The sequence below is a fragment of the Excalfactoria chinensis genome, chromosome 1 (assembly GCF_039878825.1).
Source record: "Excalfactoria chinensis isolate bCotChi1 chromosome 1, bCotChi1.hap2, whole genome shotgun sequence".
Lineage (NCBI taxonomy): Eukaryota > Metazoa > Chordata > Aves > Galliformes > Phasianidae > Excalfactoria > Excalfactoria chinensis.
This window is the reverse complement of record NC_092825.1, coordinates 141,407,880-141,424,672: the sequence shown is the minus strand read 5'-3', so window position 1 is coordinate 141,424,672 and position 16,793 is coordinate 141,407,880. Positions and strand designations below refer to the sequence as shown.

The window sequence follows — 16,793 nt, the reverse complement described above, 5'->3', positions numbered from 1 at the left end:
TAGGAAACATACTAGTCTGATTCACCTCTCTGATTATTATCCTTTATTGATAGTTCAGGCCAGCAGTGATGTAGTCACTGAGAGAAGCCTGAGAATTATCAAAAAGGACTTCAGGGGACTGGAACTGTTAGTGGGCAGAGCAGGCATTAAGACTGTTTTTTTCTCTATCCCTTCAGTGGCACAGAAGGATCATTAGAGGAGCAAGAAAATGCATCTCATAAACACATGGCTGAGGGGCTGGTGCAATCACAAAAATTCTGATTTATTTGACTGTGGGGTTGTTTACTTGGAACCTGGCCTGATGTCTGTGGATCGGTCTCACATGTCTCAAAGGGCAAAATGGATTCTAGCCCAGGGCTAATTGAGAGAGCTTTGAAATAGGTATGAAGGGGGAAGGGGATAAAACCAGGCCAGCTAGAGGTAAGCCTAAGGAAATGTTGACAGGACTGAGGGTTAGGTAAAGGACTTAGCTGAAGTGCATCCACACCAATGCATGCAGCATGAGCGACCAACAGGAGGAGCTGGAAGCTGCAGCAGGGAAACTGTGAGTTAGTTGCCATTACGGAAACATAGTGGGATCGCTCCTGTGACTGGAATGCTGCAGTGGATGGCTACAAGCTCTTCAGAAGGGTAGGAAAGGAAGAAAGGGTGGTTGTGTGGCTGTGTTAGAGAGTGTTTTGATGTTGTTGAGTTTAGAGCTGAGAATAATAAGGTTGAAGCTCTAGGCATAAGGATTGGGCCAACAAGGCAGACATCTTGGCAGGAATCTGTTATAGACCGCCTAACTAGGATGAAGAGACAGATGAGGCCTTCTATGAACAGCTGAAAGAATTTGCAAAATCGCCAGCCCTTATTCTCATGGGGGACTCCAACTTCCCTGATATATGCTGGAAATACAATACACTGCAGAAGCAGCAGTCTTGAAGGTTTCTAGAGTGTATGGAAGACAACTGCCTGATGCAGCTAGTAAGAGAGCCTACCAGGGGAGGTGCTAGACCTGCTGTTCACGTACAGGGAAGGACTGGTGGGTGTTGTGGAGGCTGGGAACTGTCTTGGTCAGAGTGACTATGAAATGGTAGAGTTCTCTATTCTTGATGAAGTCAGGAGGACAGCAGAGCTGCTACCTTGGATTTCAAAAGGGTGGGCTTTGAACTGCTCAGGATGCTGGTAGGGAGAGTCCCTTAGGATTAAGTCCTGAAGGGTAGAGGCTATCCCCCTGTGCCACAAGGCAGGGAAAACAGTAACATTATGCTATTCTAATATAGTCTTAAAATAAAGAAGGTTTTGCAGAAGACAACCTAACCAATACTAGTTCTGAATTTTCAATTAGTGAAAGAAATGCTGTCAGTAATGTAAATGTAATTCTAAAAGGAAAATAGTAAAGGTATTTTGTTTTGTTTTGTTTTGTTTTGTTTTGTTTTGTTTTGAACTGGGTAGAAATGCAAGGTCAAACTCGTTAGGGAAGTCAATGAATTCTGATCATGAGACTAGCTAAAGTTGGTCGTCAATGTTTAAAAGTCAATATTTCAGAAAATATGTTGTAAAACATTGTATGAATCATCTGTGGTGCCTGAGAAATTGAATCTTGACTAGGAAAAAAAAAAAAAAAAAAGAAGAAAAAAAAAAAAAGAAACGTGCAAAGATTCTATTGCTTAAGTGATAACTATGTTTATATACAGAACGCTCATTGGTACATATTAAAGACACCTGAAAATATACTATATGTGAAACAGCAAAAAGTCTAAGAAAAGTGAGGTGTTCAAGTGTTTTAGAGTCAGAGTTATTTTTAGAGTGTCTTTTTATGTTTAAGATTCAGATTCTCTCATTACTATCTTATAACAGTAGTTTCCCAAGCTCAGCAATTTTTGCTGTGTGAACAGACTGTGCCTTTTATAAAAATAGTTTTGCTTATTGGCAGGATACTTTGATGGAAAGTGGTAGACTCTGGGTGATTCTGAACTCTTTTTTTTAGCACATTTAACTCCTCAGTGCTGCTCAAGTAATGAATCACACTGTTGAAGTGCTAATTCACTTGCAGCATTCTTTTTTTTTGGAGCAAATCTTGAAACTAGATGATCATTATGGTCCTTTTCAACCCAGGCCATTGTATGATACTATGATTTTATGATTCTATAGTGATATATAACTTCAGTTGTGTGGTTTATAAACACTACACTAATGCACTGCAACACAGCCTTCACTGTGTTCCAGAGAGTTTAAATTGCTATAAAATAATACATAGGTCGGCTGTCATGAAGAGCCCACGAGGACCACATTTGAATCATGGGAATCTATTCTAAGTGAGAATTGAATAGTGTGGTTGTGGCAGCTTGATGTAAAAGTAGCAGTTACAAATCCTTCTGGATTATTTGCCCCAGGGGACCAAAATCATTAAGAACATTTAGATGTGTAGATCTAAATGCTGATTACCATCCATTTACTGCCGGAGAATATGCATGTGTTGTTCTGTTGCTACCTAGGTAGTTTTTAAAGTGTGGAGATGAGATCATTTATCTCAGGTAATACATGTCCTGCTGTTAGGCCTGTGATGCTATAGAGCCTTGGGGAATTTGTACCAGGGTGCTGACTCTAAATGTTAACACAGGAAAGAAGATTAAGCTATGGAATAATACAGACACAAAATATATAGATGTAGGATGACTGTGAATAATTTTAGATTTTTTTAATTTGAATTTTAGTCAGAGTAGTGAAATTCTGAAAATCTCTCAGAGCATCAAGAAATATAAAATAAAAATGAGGGAAAGGTGCCCTGGAAAGATGCCCCGGTTATCTGCAACAGCTAATGTCTGTAACGGGCAAATTTAAGACCCTCTGCAACTTATATACAGTGGTCCCTCACATATTTTTCTTTAGACATTTTACAAGAAAATATGAAACTACATGAACAATTTTGCCACTCATTGATTAGACATCTTTCACTTCGTCTTTCTCAGGTTCAAAACATAGAAAGAAGAAAGTCAGAATACATTTGTCTTATTTGTATGAATAATCCTACCTTAAGCTGCATTCCAATAGTTATTGAAATAAAATAGGAAAGCCATTATGATACCATAATGCTGTAACCACATATATAGAGAAAATTATTCAGAAATATCACATCGGGAAATAAAATAGTTTCACAGTTATGAAAAGAATCCACTGAGAAAGACATTGTGTGACTGAGAGAAGAATAGATCCAGTTCCTTGAAAATGTGGGTCCAGACAGCTTAGCTTTAGAACAAGGATGTGTTTTTTGTTTGTCTGTTTGTTTGTTTGTTTTTGTTTAATTGGATCAGAGTACTTATTCTGCATTTAGTGGAAAAATTCCTAGCCCCAACACTGAAAGTTTTTTTGTTTCTAATTCTCTTGTTCAAGGTTTGTTAGATAAAAAGGGATTGCCCACTAGGTCAGTGTGACCTCACTTGTAGAATAGAATAGACTTGAATAATAGTAATGTCAAGAGAAATTGTACTATAGAGAATAAACCCTAGAAGAGTTACTCCAGAACAGTTTTATACGTGGGGAAATTTTTAAGTAGTTGAAAAACACTTCAAGACAACGTTCACAAAATACAAGATTCACTGGAAATGAAATCAGCAGAAGTGTTTGTATACTACTTCATCCACAAAGCATGTAGTTTAAGACACGACCTTTAAATATTTAGGGAACTGCGTTTAGGTGGCTGGGATTGCCAGCATTCCAATGACTTCAGATTTAGAGTGTGTACAAAAAAAGAAACCATTTAAGCTCATGTGACAATTAATTCTATATAGATAAAGTAAATAAGCAGCAAAATTTCAAAATGTTTCTGACCCACAAAACATAGCAAAATAAATCATCATGGTTATCATTTTATTGCTTAATGGAAGCTGTTATTTTCAAAGTACATAAAAATATTTGGTTTTATTCCCACATAACTACCCTAAAACACCTTAATTGAATAACATCCTTATGAAAATAGTGAAAGGTCTAGAAAAAGGAATTATGAACAACCATTGTTTTGTTTGTCCATTTTCTGCCCAGTGTGTGCATTCCACAGCTGTTTCCATGACGTTTCATTAGGCTGCCATCATTTTGGTGATGTAACAGTAGATGTGCAAGGGAAGAGTTACTCGTGTCATGTATCTGGACTTCAATAAGGCATCTGACAAAGTCTCTTGCAGCATCCTTCTCTCGAAATTGGAAAGATATGGATTTGATGGGTGAACTGTTCAATGGATGGGGAACTGCTTGTTAGATTGTAGCAGGAGAGTGGTAGTTGTTGTCTGTCAGTGTCTGGATGGAGATCGATGACAAGTGGTATCTCTCACAGTTCGGTACAGGGATCGGTGTTCGTTAATATAATAATTGCTGGTATCAGTAATGGGGTTGAGTGTTTTTTCAAGAAGATTCTGGATGATACTAAACTGTGAGGTGGTGCCGACATGCCCAAGTGACAGGACACAATCCAGAGAGACTCAGAAGTTCAACAAATCCAAGTGAACATCTTGCACTGGGGTTGTGGAAATCCCCATTGTTAGTAAAAGTTGGGGTGTGAAAGGCCTACTAAACAGGACTTGGGAGTACTGGTAGATGACAAGCTGGACATGAGCCAGCAATGTCTCCTCATAGACCAGAAATCCTCCTCTTGCAAGTAGCTGAAAACTGCATCCAAATATATTAGTTAATTTGCTAAAATTACATAATCATTAGTGTAACCTGTCACAAGGATGGACTTTGGGAGCAAATAAAATATGACCATATATTTTATTTTTTATTTTTATTAGTCAAAAAGAAGACAGAGATTATTTATTTGTTAGTATGTAGCAGTTATGCTGGTGGTCATTTTTCTGGACAGTCATACAACACAACATAGGCTTGCAGACATCTGTTTCAGTGACTGCTGCAGCCCCAAATGATTCATGTTGTATAATATAAAAGAAGAATTTTAATATACTCCTCATGTTGCTCCAGAAAGGTATAACTAAAAAGCGAGGATGAGTCCACTATATCTTTTCATTTTTTCCTACTCATGCCAAGAAACATTAAATTTGTTTACTCCTGTATCTAATAGTAGATGACTAGATCCTTTATTTCAGTTCACATTACTGTTACTACAGTTCTAAACTCTCTCATATCAAACTTTCTAGCATACCTGTCATCACGTTCCCACTTAACATTCCCACAAAAAGGGAGCCAGGAACACCTGGGATATGCTGATGTTATTGCTTCTTAGAAACAATTTCTTCTACAAGATAAAAACATATTTTCCACTGGGAATCTGTTTGGAAGACTTCTGTTGAAAACATAAATTCATATACAACAACTTTGAATAATTGGTATCATTAGAAAAATTTAGTAGGTCACTTTGCCAGGAAAGCTCTCTGTACCAGTACTTTCATCACAAAATGGACTGGAGAACAGAAATGGATTTTCTAAGTTTTCCTTTCTGGTTTTCTGGCCATAAGTTTTTATACATATTTTTTCAAAATAAATGATAAGCATTTCTGCCCTGACAGTGTTAAAAAAGTGAAATATCTCCAAATTAGTCTGTCTTGTAGAAAGACCAGGAAAGCAATTTCTAAATAAAGTGCTTAAGAATAAGTCTATTTATATCCTATTGGCAGAGAGGATACTCCTAAATCAAGCTGCATCTGCAATCAATTCACACATAAATTGTAGAAATAGACACACGTGGGTGAAATGAGTGTTCAGAGTTAAAGGTAAATGAGATGAAAAGCAGATGCTGATTCAACTGATCTCTTAAGCACATTAAAAACAAACAAACAGAAAACCACACCCAACAACAGGAAAAAAAAGCAGAAATGATAACAACAAAAATGAAAATTCACCAGGATAAATGGTTAGTTTTCTTTAAGAAGATACATTTTTTTTTTTTTTTTCTTCCCCCATGCAAGACAAGTCGAGCAGAAAAAAATGACCTAAAGGAAAGCCATGATCTGAGCCCAAATTTGGTCAGAAAGCTTCAGAGTATTACTGTATATGAACATAATTGCATTATTTATTTTTTATTTTTATCTTGAATGGTGATTTTTATGTCATGTTCCAATCTTAAAGGAGTTTGACTGCATACTGAGTATAATTTTGAAAGTAGCACCTTATAGATTGTATTTCAGATTTCCATAGAGGTTCTGGGAGCCATGGATCCTTTTAGTATGAAAAGAATAGAGTATTTGTCACAGAACATGCCATAGAATCTGGAAGCAATCCTGTATTTATTCTTAAGAGTGTATAATGTTTTTAGATCCAAAACAGCAGCAATGTCCTTCTTGTAGATAAGGAGGAAGCTCAGACCCCAGACAGTTCATGCTAGTCTGGCAGTGCAAAACAGAAAAAAAAGACTGGCTTTACATGTGGGTTATTCAGTCAAATTAGTTCTTCTCCTTCTATGCCGTTTCCACCGATTTCATCTTCCCCTGTAGGATAAGAACTTGAACATATAAGATGCCTAATACTCCTGAGTTCTGAAAACCCAGAAATGCCCAGAGTCTGAGAGGATACCAGATACCATGTATAATCCATCAGGAGAATGGCTGCTTTGTAAATAATCAAGTGAAAAACTAAGAAAAAAAAAAAACAAACAAGCAAAACCAACCAACCAAACAACAACAACAAAAAACACCACTATTTACTTCTATTGTGCTTGTATGTGCAAATGATGTACACTGGCAGTCTTTCATATAATATTGGTGTATGGGGTGAATTAATTGGGAAGGAAAGAGTCACCGGAATAATCTTCACTCTTTGAATTAAATTACTCTTACAATTCTCAACTATCTAAAAAGTAGCCCCAAGATTTTTTCATCACTTAAACACTATTTAGAGTCTCTTCTCATTCCAGTGGCCTTCAGAATGGTCTGTGTTGACTTGAATTCTGCTTACAACTCATTTGAGAAAGATGAAAAATAGAGAAACCATGAAAAGAAAAAAAAAAAAATATTGCGGACCAATAAGCCTTTATGTATTTATGTCTGTATGACACTAAGCCTGTAGTTTTATGCTGTTGCTTTATGTTGATGAAGACTGATCACTGCATAAATTATTGCTTGGGTATTAAGCATGAGCAACAGCAAATAGATTTTCTTGAATAAAGCAGTACTTGTTTGACAGAGATCGCTAATACAAGTTTCTTTGCCTTAATCTTTGATCTCAGAGTAGAGATCTGAATCCAAAGCATGTGAGCAGTCTCTGAATTATATATATACATTTTTTACAATTGCTGAATCTCAATGTGAGCATTATGGAATACATACTATTATCTCTTGAGCTTTATATTAGTGAAAGTTTGGTAAATGATATCCATGCATACTGGAAAGAGAAAAGGAAAGGAGAAGGAAAAAAAAAATAAAAATAAAAAGGAACAGATAGTAATAGAATTTCCATTGTGGTTGTCTATAAGAAAGAGCATTATACAATTCCCTTTTCCCTTATAATGAGAGATTTAGAGTGGGATTCATCTGTATTAATTTAAGCGTCTGAACACTAGAAGATGGATTCAGTTTGATGCTTCACTTGAGGCTTTGGCTTGCAGGGTTTAAATGTAGGCATTGTCTCACTCCAAATTACAGGAGAGAGAGGTGTTTTCTTTTGTTTTATTTTTTTTTTGTTTTGTTTTGTTTTGTTTTTTTATATATGTATACGCTACATGAGATTAAGAAACAATTCAAATGTTGGTCCAACCAAATCTTAATCAGGGAGATGGGGAAGGGGATTATTATGAATTAGGATGATGGAGAAGGGAAGGTGGGTGATAGAAAAGGTAGGAATGAAGCAAGAATTGCTTAAAGCAGGGATAGTCAACATCCAGCAGCAGTTCTGTGCTCGCCATTCCTATGGTCCAAGGCAAAAGCACAGCAGGAGAGCAGCAGCAGAGTGACCAGTCTAAGGCCGAAAGAAGGTGAAGCAACAGAGTAGGTCCTGAAAGAAGCTGCAAGATATGTCCTGAGGAAGCAGCTGGTGTCAGGTAGCAGGCTCAGAGAGTCTGTCAGCATTCAGGCACTCCATAGTGAGAAATCCGATGGCAGGCACTTTTATAAATAAATAAATAAATAAATAAATAAGAGGGTCACTTTCTAGTGCTGTTATTTAACTTAGACTGCATATTATATCAAAATTGTTTTTATTTCTCGTTCTTACAGGAATTGGTCTCTCATTTGTTATTTTCCTCTTCATCTGCATATTTGAAAATCTCTTTGTTGTGTCTTTTCTTGTTTCAAGCTCGCTGTTCTTCCAGCAGACAACTGACATTAATATCAGCATCATAGCATTTGAGACATTGCAGTTCTGGAGATAAAGGAGTAATAAAAAAAAAAGACCAGTGGTGCTTTACATATCCCAGCTTCATAAAGAGTATTTTTATTAGAAACAAATCACTCTGAATGTTGCTATTGAACATAAGTATTCAAACACTAATTGCTTAATAGATGTTGACTGTATTTTAACTTGATTAATGGTAGTAAAACTTGAAAATTAAAAACAGTACAACCATCTCTTTTATTTATTTATTTATTGAATATTTTTATGCTTTTATTATTATTACAAATGGCCTAATCCTTGAAATCTTTTGGGACATTCGTAACGTCCAATTCTAATTTTTTTTTGCAAGTGAAATGAGGCACTTGTTTTTTATCAGAGGGTACAGTCTAGAGAATTCAGCTCAAAAATCTAATTATTTTTGTGATTTGAAATCCCTTCACATCTTGTTTATATTCCCATGAATTGACGGTACTACATTTGTCTTTACTGTAAAAGACAACTTTCTCATAGAATAAAACATTCTGCTCTCAAATAGTTATAGGAGTATGAAAAAATCTATATATATTGTGGTTCTGCATTTTGTTCACAAATCTCTCCTTTTATTTCTTTATTTGTTTGCTCTTTAAATTCTAGCTAGTCCTCTATGAATTATTTAATTCCTTTATAATACTTCCAATAGGCAATTAATTAAAATACACAATCAAGTAATATTTCTAAATTTAAAAATTTAAAAAAAAAAAAATCAAGTAAATAAATAAAGTAAGAAGGCAAAAAAATATATATATCCGAGAGCTATCTATAGTAATATAAAGATGATAAGGTGATAGATAGATAGATAGATAGATAGATAGATAGATAGATAGATAGATAGACAGATAAATTTTGAATAGCAGATGACAGTTTGCAAGTTAGAGGGACAATATACTATTCAGGAGACAAGCTGCAAATTATAGCTCTCTGCAGGTAAAATAATTTATGGCCTTTGAGATTATTTTTCTTCATTTCAAGCAGCTAAATAGATTTTCTTAGGTTAGAATGTAGAATTTACACTGAAAGCATGTAAATTGTATCACTGCCTATTCAGTTTGTGGACACAGAACTGTAGGGGTTGGAAGGGACCTCTAGAGATCATCAAATCCAATCCCCCTGCCAAAACAGACTCCCTACATCAGATTGCACAGATAGGCATCCAGGCGGGTCTTGAATATCTCCAGAGAAGGAGACTCCACAACCTCTCTGGGCAACCTTTTCCAGTGCTCCATCACCTTCCCTGTGAAAAAGTTCTTTCATGTATTGATGTGGAACTTGCTGTGCTCCAGTTTCTGACCATTTCCCCTTGTCTTGATCCCGGAAGCCACTGAAAAGAGGTTGGCCATGTCCCCTTGTCTCCCACATGTGATAATTTGAGTTGACATGAAATCGGAAAACAAAGATTGGGAGAAAATGTTTTCAGACCATAAAGGATGTGATGATAATCTTCTTTATGTGGTCATATATGCATACATATATATGACCACACACACACACACATATATATATATATATATATTTTTTTTTTTTTCCCTTGGTTCTACTTTTCATATCAAAGCCTGTATTTGTGATGCTGTTTTCCCTCTCTTCTGCTTTCTCATCTATATCTATGTCCAGTTTTGCTTTGAATGTCTCAAGATGTAAAATATCCTGATGGAAAAGTATTCTGCAATATTAGATGGAAGGGGGCTGGAAGGGATGTTTATCTATTAACACTCTTTTCTCTGGCACGGCTTATATATGCACATTGTTCAAGCAGTAAAATAAATTAAAGTTATTGGAATTGTGGATAGTATAAGAAGTACAAACTGCATATTTAAAACCTTCAATATAACATCTACAAGGCTAAACTCATAGCTTTCATCTATAAGATGCTTCTTCTATTAATTATGTGCAATATTATTCCTAAACAATAAAGGATGCAATTATCTCAAAGTCCATTTTCAGTAGTTAGGTTGATGTAATATCCCCAGAGCAACAAGGCAAATCAACACATACCAAATAAAACTGTGAATATAGATCAACACTGTATATTTATATAATAGTAGTGCATTAAAACTACTTTTGCAAAATAACAAATTGCAGGCAATCTTCAGAATTCATATTCCATTCTTTTGGTCATCAACATTTATTTAAATTATAGTGCAAGCTTTCAGTTTCTATATCTACTTGCAAAAGCATCTGTGTCAGATTAATGCAAAATCTCTTCTAAATATACAATGCAATTACTTTTGTTAATTTATGTTTAGACTACAATAGCTTCTTGTAGAACAGCGTAAAGAAAATTATCTATATGTTCTTTAAATTATGAAGAATTGGGAAAAATGGAAAGTCCTCAGCACTCTCTGTTGTAGCTACATTACTTATTTTAGACTGCCAAGATTCTGTGTCCACTGTACAAAACTGGGACGAACTGAAATATGTTTCTGTTAGGAACATGATTGTTTTGTAGACATTCAGTCACAATTCAACAGCAAAATTCTGAAACAAGTTACTGTTAATAAGTGAACACAAGAAGAAATAAGATCAAAGAAAACAAGATATGTAAATAGAATCTTTTTAAAATTAATTTTACCCAAGTATGGCAGAAATAAAGATTAATTTTGTATGTTATTTATGCATTTGTCATGTAAGAAACCTTGAGAAGGAATCTCTAACATTCTAGTAGGAATGTTTTCTTCTTGATCTAAAGATTTAAAGGAAGTAAAATGAAAACTTCTTCTTAGAAAATATTTAATTAGCTAAATAAAAATGTTTCTATGTTATTTCAGGCAATGTTGCAAGTACAACTGGTGTAAAGCAAGACTCCTGGGAGATCAGTTTTGTTATGGATCAGTAGTTACAATTAAGAGGAAAAGTTTCGTATAATTACTCAGGTTGGAAAAGACTCAAAGATCATCAAGTCAATCAAGTTTGTGTTCTGAACTCTAAATCTAAGTTCTTATTTAGATTCCTGTAATAGATGATAGTTGTTTATACATGTTAGTGGCATAGGTAATTCATGTTCTCATAATAGGTCATTTAGATTTCATCAATAAAATTAAGTACATGCTAGAGACTAAAATGTGCAAATAAGTTAGTAATTACACATAAGATTCAAAATACCACTGAGTCTATCTGCACAGGACTGGTAACTATGGCACAGAAATTAAGATCTCCTATTGCCAAGTGTAAGTTAGGAAATTTACCTACAATCTCCAGAAGTGACTAGATGTTCTCATGTGAAGAAGAGAATCCTATCCTGAATGTCTAATTTTGGATAAAGCTGAACTGTCTAGGTTTTATTCACTTAATTTCTTATAGATCTCTATTGTGTATCCCCAGACAACAGATTATCTTCTGAGTCTTAAATTTAGATAACTTGTAGCTCTTGAAGACACCTACCAATAGGTTTATGTCAAGTACCTCTAGAAATTATTACAGCCAATCTTTTAAATAACAGTTTCTGTTCTCTCCTCTCCTTCAACTTCTTTCCCTTGCAAGAACTCAGCAAAGTTTCCCAAGAGTAGAATTTAGCTGACTAGCCATCTATTTTCAGATTCTCTCCAGTGTTTCACCTGATCACCCTAGAATGAAATAAAAGGTCAGTGCCATACCTATCACATTTATATGAATATACTTGATACCCTAATACATCTCAAATGATATGTGTGAGCTGCTGAATCATGCCCTCTTAATCTTACCTCTCTTCTTCATTACTGTAAAGCATTAACATTCTTGTATGGCCTACACTGCTTTTATATGCGTACATCACCCTAATTCTACACCATATTTTCATAAGCATTTTGCAGTCTTTGCATAGTACACTGAAAAATTAGTACTGTAAATTTTTTCTTCTATTTACTTAAAACTAAAATACAGAATTTCAGTGTTATGTGTGTACTGAAAATCTTTCCAGTTTTAGATTATATACACCATTAATCACTTCTTATTAAAATATTCACTGATATATAACTAAAATATGTCTGGCTATACCTTCAAAAATGCACAAAGTAGTGTTAAATAAAAATAGAAATAATAATATGTAAACAGCTTTTCAATTTTTGGGTATAGATTTCACTTGGACAAATAACTTGTTTCTTTCTCTAGAGCATCACATTCTTCTACCAAACAAGTTTTCTATTTGTTTACTTCTTTAAATTATGTTTTATCCTTGTCTGTAAATAAGCAATAGAATATACTGATGTCATGGGTTAACCTAAAATCCACGTGCACCCATGACAGGGAAAATAGATGGCCTGCAGGGCTGCTAGCCCGAGAGGAAAAGGGAAAAAGGGAAAAGGAAAAATAAATACAGCAGCAACAATCTAAGGAGGCACACTTATTTACTAAATACTATATCAGAATACAGAATAACACAATATAATACAATGTAATTAGAATTAAGACTAACAAATCAAGTAAAATAGGAGAGAGTGAGTCCGAAACCTAGAGGCCTACTTTAACTCTAGGTGAAAGGGCCGGAACACTCCCACACGGCTCCCCCCTGGCTGGCAAGATCCAAGAGAGCGAGTCCAGCACTGAAGTGAGATTATATAGATTCCTTGTCATATGACTGACGATGATATTCTCTGGCACATTCAGTCTTCTTTTGTGAGCAGCACATTCATCAAAATTATTCATGCTTTATCATGATGTTATGATGTGGAATACTGATAGCAAAATTACAAAACTGCAAAACCATGACAACTGATCATCAATAAATCATTTGATTTACTAAGTAAAATTTCTTCACATAACAAGGAATGGAGTGTGTTTCATTCAAACAAGTGACTAATCAAATAAGATGTGAAAAATACATACTAGATAATTTAATTGAAAAAAGTAGTCAGAAATTTTCTATTTCATTCCTTAACAGTTGGAGAAAATAAGGATCATCTACATAATAGACAGGAAAGTTGATAAAAGAAAATTGAATTCATAATTTATCTGCAAAATTTATTATTACTCTCATTGTAGTCAATATCTTCTCAGGATTAAAACTGTTTTGCAGGTAATGAAGGAATGCTTAGTATGGGATGAGATAGAGAGGAAGAAAAAAAGTCTAAAATTAAAAGAAAAACCTATACTCCAGAGTGCTAGATATGGATTAGGCTCTATCCTTTAAAATGAATATCACTGTATACCAGCTCTTCATAGATTCTGGCTATTTCTAAACCTTTTCAAAATCATCTATTGCCCACCACACCTACAGAAAGGTACTGAGGTACAAAGGTAAACTACAAGTGTTTCAAAAATTACTAAACTAAGTAATTTACTATGTTTTTAAAAATTCTCTTGCATTTTGTCACAGATATTTATTAGATGTAATGTAGGGTAGGATTCTCAAAATAGAACAAAAAATTAAAAATAACTTAGATGCAATTAACTTTGAAAAAGCACTTTTCCAAAACAGATATTAATGTACATGCCAAACTTACAAAGACTATAATGTGGACTACAAGTACCTGTAACATATTTACAGAGAAGAACAGGCTTCCTTGACATCCGTTTCCATTTAAATAGCTAGATTTTAGTATTTTTAAACTACCCTAATATGCCAGACTACAATCTTCTAAATAGGTGTCATGGATAGAGTCTTGTAGGAAAACATTTAAAGGGGAATCATAGATGAACTGAGTCTCAAGAGACTAGTGCTGTTGATTTACTTGCTTCTCCAGACTCTGTCTGAAGAAAGAAAAATAAAGTATATTTATTTTGTTACTATTATCATCTTTGCTAGTGCTTAGTAGAATGCATTTCAACTGACAGTGTGTTGTGTTGTCATGAGTTTTCAGAACAATCACAGCTGCTGGAGATACTGAATCCACCTAGAATGTTCGGGAGAAGGGAAACAAAAAACAAAACAAAACAAACAAAACAAAAGCATTTTGAATTATCAGGAGGAGGAGAAAAAAAAAAAAAAAAAAAGGAGAAAAAAGTTAGAAAGTTAATGTAGGTTCAGAAATTAATTTTAATACATTTACAAGACATTTAATTTTCATCAATTTGCCACTTCTGTCTCCATAAACCACTTTTTGGTATCTGTTTTGTATCATGCTTTCATGATAAAATTTCACTGCTTCTTAGGACTTATGGATTTATAATTAAAAGAAAATTTATTCATGACATCAATATCCTTTTTTAAAAAAGTCATCCAGAAACATTTCTCAGATCCATTTTTATCAGATCCATTTTTAAGGTGAGCAGACACTATTAGATGTTTTATCAAGGAATGCAAAGTATAACAAGAAAGGATTATATAGGTACATTAGTCAGAAAAGAAAGTTCAAGAGGATTGTACTCCCTATGATAAATGAAAAATTAGAACTGGCAACAACAGACATAGAGAAAGCTGAGATACACAAGTTCTTTAACTCAGTCTTCATTGGCAGTCATTGGCGCTCAGGATTTCTGCATCTCTCAAGTCCCTGAACCTTGGAAGTGCAAAATACCACCAAGAAAACCTGAATGTGTACAAGCCAATGAGGCGGGATGACACATATCCCGGGGGTCAGGAGTAAAGTATTTACCAACACACTTTTCTTCATAATCCAAAATTCAGTACTTGCAAGTGGGGATGTAGCTCAGTGGTAGAGCGCACGCTTCGCATGTGTGAGGTCCCGGGTTCAATCCCCGGCATCTCCATTATCTTCTTGCAGAGGTCAGTGATGAAAAATCCTCTCCACTTTAAGATCAGAATGACTCAGGCTGTCTCATGAGGATTATTTTTCATGTGTCTCTCAGGCCACGTGATGTTCATTCCAGCATCCTGCTTTAATGTGGATGCCAAGAATGTTCTTCACCATGTTTGAAAGGTAGTGATGTTTAGTGATGTTTAAGTTCCTGGAAAAAGGGAAACATCACTCAGTTTTTAAGAAATGGAGTAAGATTGACCAAGTGGACAAAAAACCTGGACACAATCCAACACCATGCACTTACAACCAGAAGGCAAACTGTATCTTAGGCTGCATCAGAGGAATAGTCAGGAGAGAGAGAAAGGTATAACTGATCCTCTCTACTATGCCCTTGTGAAAATCTAGATGCAGTACTGCATCCAGCAAAAGAACAATGCAGAGCTGTTGGAGTAGGGCTGAGAGGATGATGAGAGAGCTAGAACGGAACATCACTCCTGTGAAGAAAGATTGAGGGATTTGGGCTTTCAGCCTGGAGAATAGAATTCTCCAGGGAGTCCTCATTGCAGCCTTTCAGCATTTAATGGGAGATTATAAACAAAATAAAGAATTTCTACACAGCTAGACAGTGATAGGACAAGGGAGAACAGTTCTGAACTCAAAGATGGGAGATCTAGAGTAGACGTTGGAAACTCATTTTTTACACAGAGGCACTTGAACAGCTTTCCTAGAAAAGCTATGAATGTCCCACCCCTGGAAGTGTTCAGTGCCAGTTCAAGTGGGACACTGGGAAGCCTGATCTAGTGGGTGGCAATCTGCCCATGGTAGAAGTGTTGGAACTAGATGATCTCTAAGCCTCCTTTCATCCTTTCATCCTTTCAATACAGGCCCTTCTATGATTTTAAGATCTCCCTGTAAGTTAATTTTATATCCCCCCCCCCCCCCCCCCAAAATAAATAAATAAATAAATAAATAAATTGTTTTTGTTTGTTTGTTTGTTTCCCCAACAGAATAATAGTTTCAGGGTATGTTTGAATCTGAGAGACAGAAGCAAACAAATTATTAGAGCAGCACAGAAGGTTACAAGTTCTGTTCAACACACACACACTCACACACTCATTTTAGATAATCCCAGAAAGCGGCATGCAAAAACTCCCTAAACAAGGAAGCACGCTATTACTTAACAACTCCTGAGAGACAGTGAAACTACGAAAAGGAGAGGAAGAAGAAACATGCCAGCAGTATATTTGATAGTGTCAGTAGGGTACCACCTGTTTCTAAGTGCACTTTTCCTCTCTCACCCACCACAGACTCTCTCCTGCTTTTATTCTCTTCGGGGTCAGCAGAGTTCTTTCCATTTGCATGCCATAGCTGTGTGGCTGACATATGATACAGAGCCCAAGTGGAACACGTACTTGCAAAACAAGTTGTTGTAAAAACAAAATAAACTACCAAGGTCAACTGTCTCTGAAAAACAGGATATTTGCTATAGCCACAAATGTAACTTCCCTTAAATTATCAGAATACTTTGTTCCATCCCAGGATCATTCTTCAATCAGGCTCCTTTTGTGTCTCCAGCACAATAAACTAAAATAAAATAAAAGCTCAGGGCTTAGTTGTATTTAAAATTCTGTTTATTAGAAATGCTTCTCAGTGAAAAGATCTTTAGCTTTTACAATTTTATATAAAGACTTAGTCAAGAAAAGCTGTGAGAATGTGTGGTGAAGTTTGTATATATTGAACTAAAAATTTCCCTTGACACACCGCGTACTGTAATTAGTATTTATAATAAAAAGAAAGGTTAAGAAACCTTATAGTAAACTTGCTAACAATTTACTTCACCAAGAATAGAGGACTTAATAATTTTGTGGTTACTATGCCCAAGACGGATTT

General features: G+C 35.3%; 1 non-coding gene across 1 annotated transcript; it reads left to right on the top strand.

Annotated features, from left to right (window-relative positions):
* The first annotated feature begins 14,841 nt into the window (after positions 1-14,841).
* TRNAA-CGC (transfer RNA alanine (anticodon CGC)) lies at positions 14,842-14,913 on the top strand. The gene has a single exon. It is a non-coding gene; the product is annotated as a tRNA-Ala (tRNA).
* The last annotated feature ends 1,880 nt before the right edge of the window (positions 14,914-16,793 follow it).